Genomic DNA, 9,773 nt, shown 5'->3' on the forward strand with positions numbered 1-9,773 from the left:
AATATTTATTACCGAAATGACTATAAATACAAGTATAAATAAGCATATAGTCTTCGGATAGAAGTATTGATAGTATTTTTCATGAACTAATTTAAGTAACATGAGTATATATTTTTGAAATATAGAGATTTTGAGTTTAATTAATTAAAATTTAATTTTAAAAAAAATTAAAAATAATGCTTTCATCTTCAATAGGATAAGTGTGACGTAGTCGAATTATTTTTCTAAGAAAATAATTGCTTTTATTTCTTTGATTAAGAAAGAAAAAGGAAAAGAAATATAAGTTATATTCCTGCTTTTGTATTTTGTAGGCAAAGGGCACGAATCAGTTTCTATCATTGCAAGGCAAATCGCAATCCATATTGTAGAAAAAATGGAATATTTCATCTACTTTCATTTACTGCCATCTTCTTGGATACCATATAAGGAAAACTTTAAAAGCTCGAAACCCTAATATATATCTTGATAACTATTTTGACATTCGAACCATACTTTCCACACGTATTTGCACATGCATCGAATTTCTCTTTTTATTTTCTCTCTTTGAAAAAGGGATATTTCAGGATCATAGGCTTCCATTACTTGTTATTTCAGTGTGTTGGGTATCAATGTCAACGAGTTATCATATTGATGATGTTACCAATTGAGAAAAACAAACAAAAACTAGCTTACTTTTTTTCAAGATCTCAGATTATGAATTTAGTTACTAAATACATGTTGGGAACGCAGAAGAGTAAAAATATATACACTGACAAATAAGTAAATAAATAATATAAGAATTACTGCCATTTCATTTATATGTTCTTTTAGAGAGCTACATAATTATCAATATGGAGATCACAAAATGCATGAATTTATTTTAAGGAAAAAATATAAAATTTGACTGTGTAAATTAATCTTTTAATATAAGATGTTATGTAATTTTTTTTTTTTATTGAGAGTTGTACTGTTAGCAATTTATTTTTAAATTTATTGATGTCGTAAATAAATTTTAGCTATGGAATTTCAGATGAAGTTCGATAGTTACAAAATTAATCTTGTCTTATTAGACTACTTTTGTGTGGTTACTATTGCTCAATGTCACCCCATGATCGCTAATTGATCACCGTATATGTGGTCGTAAAATTATATCTAATTACTCTCGTCTCTAAGTGGTAGTATAATGATCGCTATGTGGTAGCAAAATAGGAATCATTCTTTATGTGGTAGCTAAATAGTTTTTTTTTTTTCCTGCAGTATAAGGAGTCAAATAGTAGTTGAATCACAAACAATTGACATTGAACAAATGAGCTACAACTATTAAATTGACAGTGTTAGGAATTTGAATATAACAGTTTAACTTTTGGAATATTAAAGTATCACAGAAAAAAGACACATATATGTTAAAAACTAAACCATAAAATTAAATTTTGTACTTTTTCCTATTCTAAAGTCTCCCAAAATGTAATAGCACATTTTGGCAACAAGTAGTGGCGAACACAAAATTTGTAATTAAAGAGGTCAATTTTATTTCTTTGTTACGGTAGTATAATGTAAGTCTTCCCTAGATAACAACGACAATTTACTAATTTATAAGGGAAGAGATCTAGATTCATTCTTTATTATGATACTGTATGTAAATTTTTCATATAACCAAGAGAGCAATTACCCCCTTTTCTGAAATATAGACTCATCCTTCAGTAGGAATGGTCACAATATGGACGGATCATATTCTTTGATCTTAAGAGAGACGTTCTCCTTCACAAACCCTTCAATCTTGATCACCTCTTTGTCAATTTGCGCTCTATCATCTCATCCTCTCTGTTAGGAGGAATCCTGAGCACAAAAACCATCAAATCTTTATATCACTGTCATATTTATATAGAATGCTTTAACTTATTAACCTACTCAAGAACCCTAATAAAAACTTGCTACTGAACAGATTGGTCTAGTCCAATCATGAATTAGAATTTAATTAGACATAAGTCCCGACATCACCATCAGTTTATGCTATAAGAGTCTGTTTGAATATACATTAGTGTAGATAAATAAAGTCATACAATGAGTCCAATCCCACTAATTTGGTTTCATGGAATATGCAGATTTTTGTATAATTATCCCGTTTGATACCAGAACTTTGCATATGTTTCCATTTAATTTTAATTTTATAATTTTTCTCTTTTTGGTACTAAATTTTCCATTTTAGTTTCAAATTGTATTACCCGAAAAGATTTTGACCATCTTTGGATGACGTGTTAGCCGGAATTGTAATATGATTTTAAAACTGGCTATATTGGATATCATAGCACTAGAAAATTTAATTAATTATGACTTAAATTAACATTTAAGACATGCATTTTACCTCGTATATTGATTTAAATTATAATTAATTAAATTGTCCAATAATACGGTGTCTAATGTGACAAACCTTAAAAGTATATTCCTATTCCGGCTAATGCATTATCCAAAATCGGCTAAAAATCCCCTTAAGTACCTCAATATGAAATTAAAATAGAGAGTTTGGTACTAAATAAAAAGAAATCAAAGAATTGATAATAAATGGAAACATAATACAAACTTTTGGTACCAAATAGGATAATTACCCCAGATATATTTAGCATGTCAAGAATGTCTAAACGTAAAATCTAAATATAAAATTTTCAGTAAAAAAAAATAAAATAAAACTTGGTAGATAATATTAGAGACTATGAAATATTTCTAGTTTCTATACTACTCTTTGATTGAGATGATCTTGCCAAGTTTATCTTTCTTACAGAAGGGTAAAGTTTAAAACTTTTCAGTAAGAAGCCTCTATACAATGAGATCTTTCTAGAGCTCTTTTGACTTCTTCTTTTTTCCTTTAATCAAAGTAAATTCAATGCAAAGTAAATAACGGAAATGGTAATTATCTCATCCACATGTGCTATTACGTATAAGAATCAATTTGCAGATTTAGGCCTTAAGAACAGCTACGTGCAAAGAAAGGTAAGTAATTGTTTGCTAGACAAGCAGAGATGTTCAAAAGAAGCTTTGGCATTACTGCCATGATCATGATCATAATCATGAATGACATGTATATATATCTTCACAGTCTTTGACCATTTGTGCTTGATTATCTTGCTTTGATACTCCTTACTTTGCATATGAAACTAAGAAAAAAGTTAATTGGGCACCATCAACAATGAACACTAAAACCCAAGTCATACAAGTAATCTATGGTCATGCAAACAATTGATTTCTTACAATATGTCCAGGAGCCGACGCAACATTTAAAATGAGCGGAGATTGACAATTAATATTACATATATATAAGTTTTGTCTATTCATTAACCCTTTTTAAATACTATTTTTGATATTTTGATTTGTTTTTATTATCAACACAATTCAACATCAATAAATAAATATAACACTAATATCATTAGCAAATATGTCCTATAAATAAATAGATGTTTCTTTGATTGATTAGTTTTTAGATAATTTACTAATATTTTGTAATATTAAAAAATTATGAAATACAATTTTTTTTTTTTAAATTTTCCAAAGGAAAACAAGAGAAACGATTTCAGAATTCACTCATCTTCACACGGGCTCCGCCATGATTGTCACATAATCGGGGTAAACAACTGGTTTGTACCAAATTTTGAAATATATTTCTAATTGATATTAATATTGTAATCTTTTTAAGTATCAAAATTTTAATTTTCGTTATAGATGACAATATCCATTAAAAATCTATTTAATTTTTAATAACACAAAGGATGGAACTCCACATCACTATTCATATTACATTTGACTTTGACAAGTTGCCCTGTTAGTATCAATTCTTTAATTTATTTTTTATAGTAATATATCTATTATTTTTATTTTTATTGATGGTATATATTAAAATTCTAATAATTTTCTTTAGTGTCATGTTTAGGTGAATTTCTGACTATCATGTCAGCAAAAAGACCAGAATCCAATGGATGCTACATCATATGTCATACTTAGTTATTTTTATGTCTGACGTGGTCCTAAAGATCTTAAGGAATTTGGGTTATGTTCTTCAAGAATAGTGCTTTAGAACTGTGTGGAATGCTGGTTTGCCTATCGAATATGTTAGTGGTCTAGACAAACTATCGAATATTGGCGAGTTCTTAACTCGCATGGAAATTCACCTTTAGGCGAGTCTCTATCAGGTACCCATTAATTAAAACAAAAATAATAAATATGGTACTAAAAAGAAATAAATTGAAAAATTAATACCGTTTTGGATATAAATAGTTGAACTGTAGTACGACGGATAATTTATCAAAAATCAAGTATGACGCGGACGAGTGAAATATTAATATAGAACTACATTTTCCATGTCATAAAACATTAAATGAATTTCTAATAAATACCATCGACTATTTAAAAAAAGAAATCAAAACTTTAATACAAATTAAAAGGCAGCGGGGCTATTACCCCGCGTAGTGGCTTATAATTTAGAAAAGGAGTGTTAAAAAACGTAAAACTTGTATATTACAAACACCTTATGGTACGTAATTGCTATTACATTCACATGAAACATTCTTATATAATGAACTTGGTTTGACTTTATTATTTCCACCATTTACATTGCTAATCCACAAACTTATTTGATTTTTTTTTAATTAATTGAATAGAATATAATGCCTTTGATTTTCTTATTTCTTTAATCATCTTTGAGAAATAAAAAATGATAGCCACCTCTGGGAATAGTTTCAATGAGAGAAGAGTTCCTCCTCCCGACGTCCCATTAGAGTCTTTATAGGACAAAAGTTCATTATTGGATAATTAATTATCTCAAATTCTATTACTCCAAAGAGGAACAGTAGTTTAGTCTCAAATGGGAGAAATTAAACATCTATAATAATGGAGAGTTATGGTGTATTCGGGTTTGATGTTTGGTACTAGAAGAGTAGGCTTTTTAAATTTCATATATTGATTTTTTGTTAATCTTTTTTATAAATTGTTACTTTTTTTATATACATATATCTAAAGCTAATCTAGAGCATATGCTTGATAGGATTTTTACGGGTGATAATACACTCACTCAAGAATTTTAATACAGTTGCATATTCAAGATTCGAACTTGAGACCTTGGTTAAGTTAGAAGAGACCCTTACTATCTCATTTATACGTTTTTGGGTTATAACTTGTTATTTTCAAACTTATTTTTTTTAAAGTATATCATTTTACATGTTTGTTTCAAAAAAAAAAAAATTCATAATTCAAGAAAACCGAAAAAGTATTTCTCCAACTACAATGCTAAAATGCTAAACAAGACTTTATTAGTGGTACTAGGATTTGATAATTCCATTCAATAATTAATATTATTATTTGGATTGAGCCGTTTTTATGTTTAAGTTGAATATGATATATTTGTGATTTGCATTTTTAATTTAAAATTGGACGGTTGAGATTTTAATAACAATTTAAATTAAACACTTAAAAAATAACTACTCTATTATTGGATAATAAAATTCATAGTCAAAATTATACAAATATGACATATCATATTCAACTTTAATATTAGAGAATTTTAATTCTTATTATTTCTACTCAATTTTTTATATAATTCATATGTAAAATCTAACATAATCATTGGAGTGGAAATGAGATTCAGAGTCCAATATCCCCTTTTGATTTTAGGTCGCATTCTAGATCTTCTATTCATTATTCTCATGTGAGACATGACAATTTAGGGTAAGCATAGAGTGAGAGAGTAGAGAGAAAATGTAATCTATTGAATGTAGCTAATTCTCTTATTGAAAAAGCACGATTCGTATACATAAACAGTGACAGGTTAATGTTGGACGGGCTCAAGAAACAAATCAAATTGGCTTACTAATTACGGCAAGTGCAAGCTAACTAAGAGCAAGTATAACTAAGCTAAGTACAAATTAACTAAGCATTAAATAAAGTAAAATAGATACAATGTCATCCCCCCATCTCCCTCTAGATATTGATTTTGCTGAAAATCAAGCAATCCAAACTTGGAAGAAAGAAATTGATGCTGTTGAGTTCCTAAGGATTTTGTAATAATATCAACAAGCTAGAGCTTGGAGGAAAACTGTTGAAGCTGAAGAATATCTTGCTTGCATTGATTTCTAACAGAATGACAGTCAATGTCAAGATGCTGGGTTCTCTCATGAAAAACAGGATTAACTGCGTTGGAAATATTGCCAAGTCAATTATATTTTGATTGGATGAGTGGCTTTCGGAAGGAACATTGAGTTCTTAGACTCTTTCTTTTGACATTAGATCCTGATGCAAAAATCTCTTCTCCGGGTAAGTGGGATGGAGGTCTATGGGAATGGGACCTGAAATGGAAAAGGCCATTACTTAAAGGGGAACTCGCTCAACTCAGTGAACTACACTTGTTAATAAGAGTTACCTTCTTATCAATCAAAGGCAGCCCCATAATTATATGTCTGGCTCAAACATTGCCCCCCTTAAATTAAAGTTAAGAGATGGCTAGCCTACAAGAATCATACATATCTTGCAAAGATGTTTTATTTGAAATTTGCTTCATCCTCGTATATAGCTAAGAAATAAGTGTATTTTTTATGGTACATCTGGTAAGACCATTTTGTAGCTATTCCTACATTGTAAATGCTCATGGAAGATAAGAAATATTTCTGTTAAGTTGGTGGAAATGCAATTTTTCTATACCAAAAACCTTCGATGAGCTTTTTGATCAAGGAAAACTTCTTCCATATGCAAGTTAGCAAAGGAAATAATGATGGGGAAATTTTCTTTGCAGCAATTTGGTGTATATGGATAGAAATGGTGTTAATTTTAATCAGGTAAGACTTTCATTTAACCTTGTATGCTGCCTCATTTTTCATAGAATATCTCTTTGGATGACAGTTCTAAATGAGTGATTTCCATACACTGAATCTCAACTACTAAGCAGCCATGATCCTATTCATACATAGACCAACCAACAATCTAAAGTAAAACTAATTTAGAGTTTATGATTTTTTTTTTTGGCACTTTCATATCTTACAAATTTAATATCATTATATGGCAGTCTGACATATAAAAGCGGTATAAGGAGAGGCAGTGAATACCAGGACGAGTGTAAAACGCTTCGATAAAAAGCAATTGTTTGCAAATTTTTAAGATGACATCACTTTAAAATATGAAAATATATGAACGGATTGAATCTCAAATCAAGATAAAACATGAAATGGCTAATAACATATCTGTAAAGAGTTAAACTTATCACATGGGGTTTTTTTAATTGTTTGTCTATGAAATTAGAAAAAAATTCAAATTAAAAGTGTTAAATTTAACAAAATTTTAGAATTAGTGACCTCTTAGGAAGTTTTTTTACTTCTCTAAAGAGATAAAGCCGTGAACTAATAAAGGCTAAAATGGATAACATTTTATGTAATTTGGTACTGAACCATTACACATTCAATTTTTATAATCTTAAATTTACATAATATGAATTTCCAATTTTAAGATTATATATTAAATGAATGAGCATATGATAAATATAATTAACCATGTTTTTCTAATTTTACTTAGTATATATTATAATTAGGAGTATTTTGATATTTAGTTTATTATATCATTTTATTATTGAAAGTCCATATCATATAATGTTATATATAGTAACCAGTTTTAATAATATTAGTTGGTAAAGTATTCAAGTAAGAAGAAAACAAAATTTACACACCTTAAAATATGAAGATAAAACCTACTGATCAAGAAAAAGAAAAAACCACAATCGTTTATATGTAAAAATACATAAGCATGGGATTTTATTTTTTTATTATTCAAAAGATAAATAGGGGCACCCAATAAACTTGTGTCATGAGGGTACAATTTCAAATGCAATAAATAAATCATCATCAAAGTTTTGTATGACACAAGTCAGTAAAGTGTGAGGCAGATCCTTAATAAAAAAAAATCTTGATGTTCAAGAACTGTATCCAAGTTCTTAAAAGTTCTTCATGTAAGAAACGCAACCCTAATAATGGCTTCATGCATGTGTTGGTTAGTGAGGTCGATAATGATGTATTATAGCAAAGGAAAATGGCTTGGCAGCAATTTGAGAAGACTGTGAGGCTAAGTTTTTGCACGTGATTTTTTAAAGTCCTATAGAAGATGAGATTTTAGTTGCAGAATTTGGTGCAATGTACCAAACTGATGACAGAAACGTATCAAGTATGAGATAACATTATAACAAATATCCATACCTGTTAACACAATTTTTAAAGGTCTTGATCACATGTCAATGGGTCATGCAATTGGGACTTAATTTTTCCACTAAGAATCTGTTAAAAGATTGAGAAAATTAGGCCTTTCTTGTGGCATAATCTTTGGGGCTTGTCTTGTAAACTTGTTTGGCCATCAAGAATATTTTGATGGAAAAAGGAGCCTGTAAAGGAAAAAGGGTTATACAGAAATCACTGAACCTAACTATTTGTGATCTAAAGATGGAAAGTTTATATATGTTCAGATGCCTAATTGCTATACGTTTGTCAAAGAAGTTTACTCAATTCTGAAGAAAAAGGTGCCTGTCTTGCAAAGCAAGATGAGCAAGATAGCTACATACCCTTCGTCATTCCAGATGTATATTTTATCTATTATTTTTCTTCATCAGTTAATTTGCATAATCAATGGAAACCAAATAACCATTAGTTCTGCTCTGGTAGCTTGAGAAAATACATGTTTTTGGTACATTTTAAGATCAATTACTTCCGTCTATCACTTTTTAATATATAAAATAGACCGAAACTACTCAATGAAATAATTTCACATATATTTATGGATTTGAATTATAACTTATGTAATGCTTATTTGAAATTTATTAAAAAATTCATTTCATTTGAGAAAAATAGATAAGAGAGAAAGTGAAATGAAAATGATAAAATTGAAAGAGATATTTTAGTTCTATGGAATACATTAACGAATTAATGTGGAATTTAATTAGAAATCTTATTTATTTTGTTAGAATTTAGTTTAGCTATAATCATTTCTACACAAATTTTGAATATGTAAAATTATAAATTAATTTTCACTTGATTCAAAGCACATAAATTTTGGATTTGCAAATAAATTCTATAAATTTTACATAATTCAACCAAACACAATGTTAATATATCTTAAATGACTTAAACTATTTTGAATGAGAATATTCAAGGTGAATTTCACATATTCACCCTATGCAAATGAGTGTATGTAACACCTATATTTTTGTACTCGAATTATAAATTTAAAAATGGAGTTTTGCTAGAGTACTATTCTGGCATCTTATTATTATAAGTCTAGTTTTTAATTATAGACTATCAATTAATATTATTTTATTTATATGTCCTATTAATATAAATTTTCAATGATTTTACATATAGTATTTTTTTTATAGGAGTCTAAATTATATAAGTGAATTTCATAATTATCAAGTACCACTAATTAGATTTTAAAAATAGATAAAAAGTTTAATAAATAAAAATAATGTATTTAACTAATAATAATGAATACTATATATAATTAGCTAATTAAATATTTAATCCGATAATCATTTCAAGAGAGTTTTAGAATGTTCTAGCTACATTTCCAAAATTCCTTTCATAGTCTAAACTACCAAATAATATCGTATGTGATTTGATTCTAGTATATACAGTAAAACCTTTTTATAGTCATATATTTAAGACCAAATAAATTTATAGTTATAAAAAAAAATTATAACTGAATGGAAGTTTGAGTATTAATTTTTCTTTGGATTTAGTACTTAATTTTGTTGGTGAAATAATAGGAACCAAAAGGTAAAATAC

This window comes from Ricinus communis, chromosome 9 (assembly GCF_019578655.1).
Source record: "Ricinus communis isolate WT05 ecotype wild-type chromosome 9, ASM1957865v1, whole genome shotgun sequence".
Classification (NCBI taxonomy): Eukaryota; Viridiplantae; Streptophyta; class Magnoliopsida; order Malpighiales; family Euphorbiaceae; genus Ricinus; species Ricinus communis.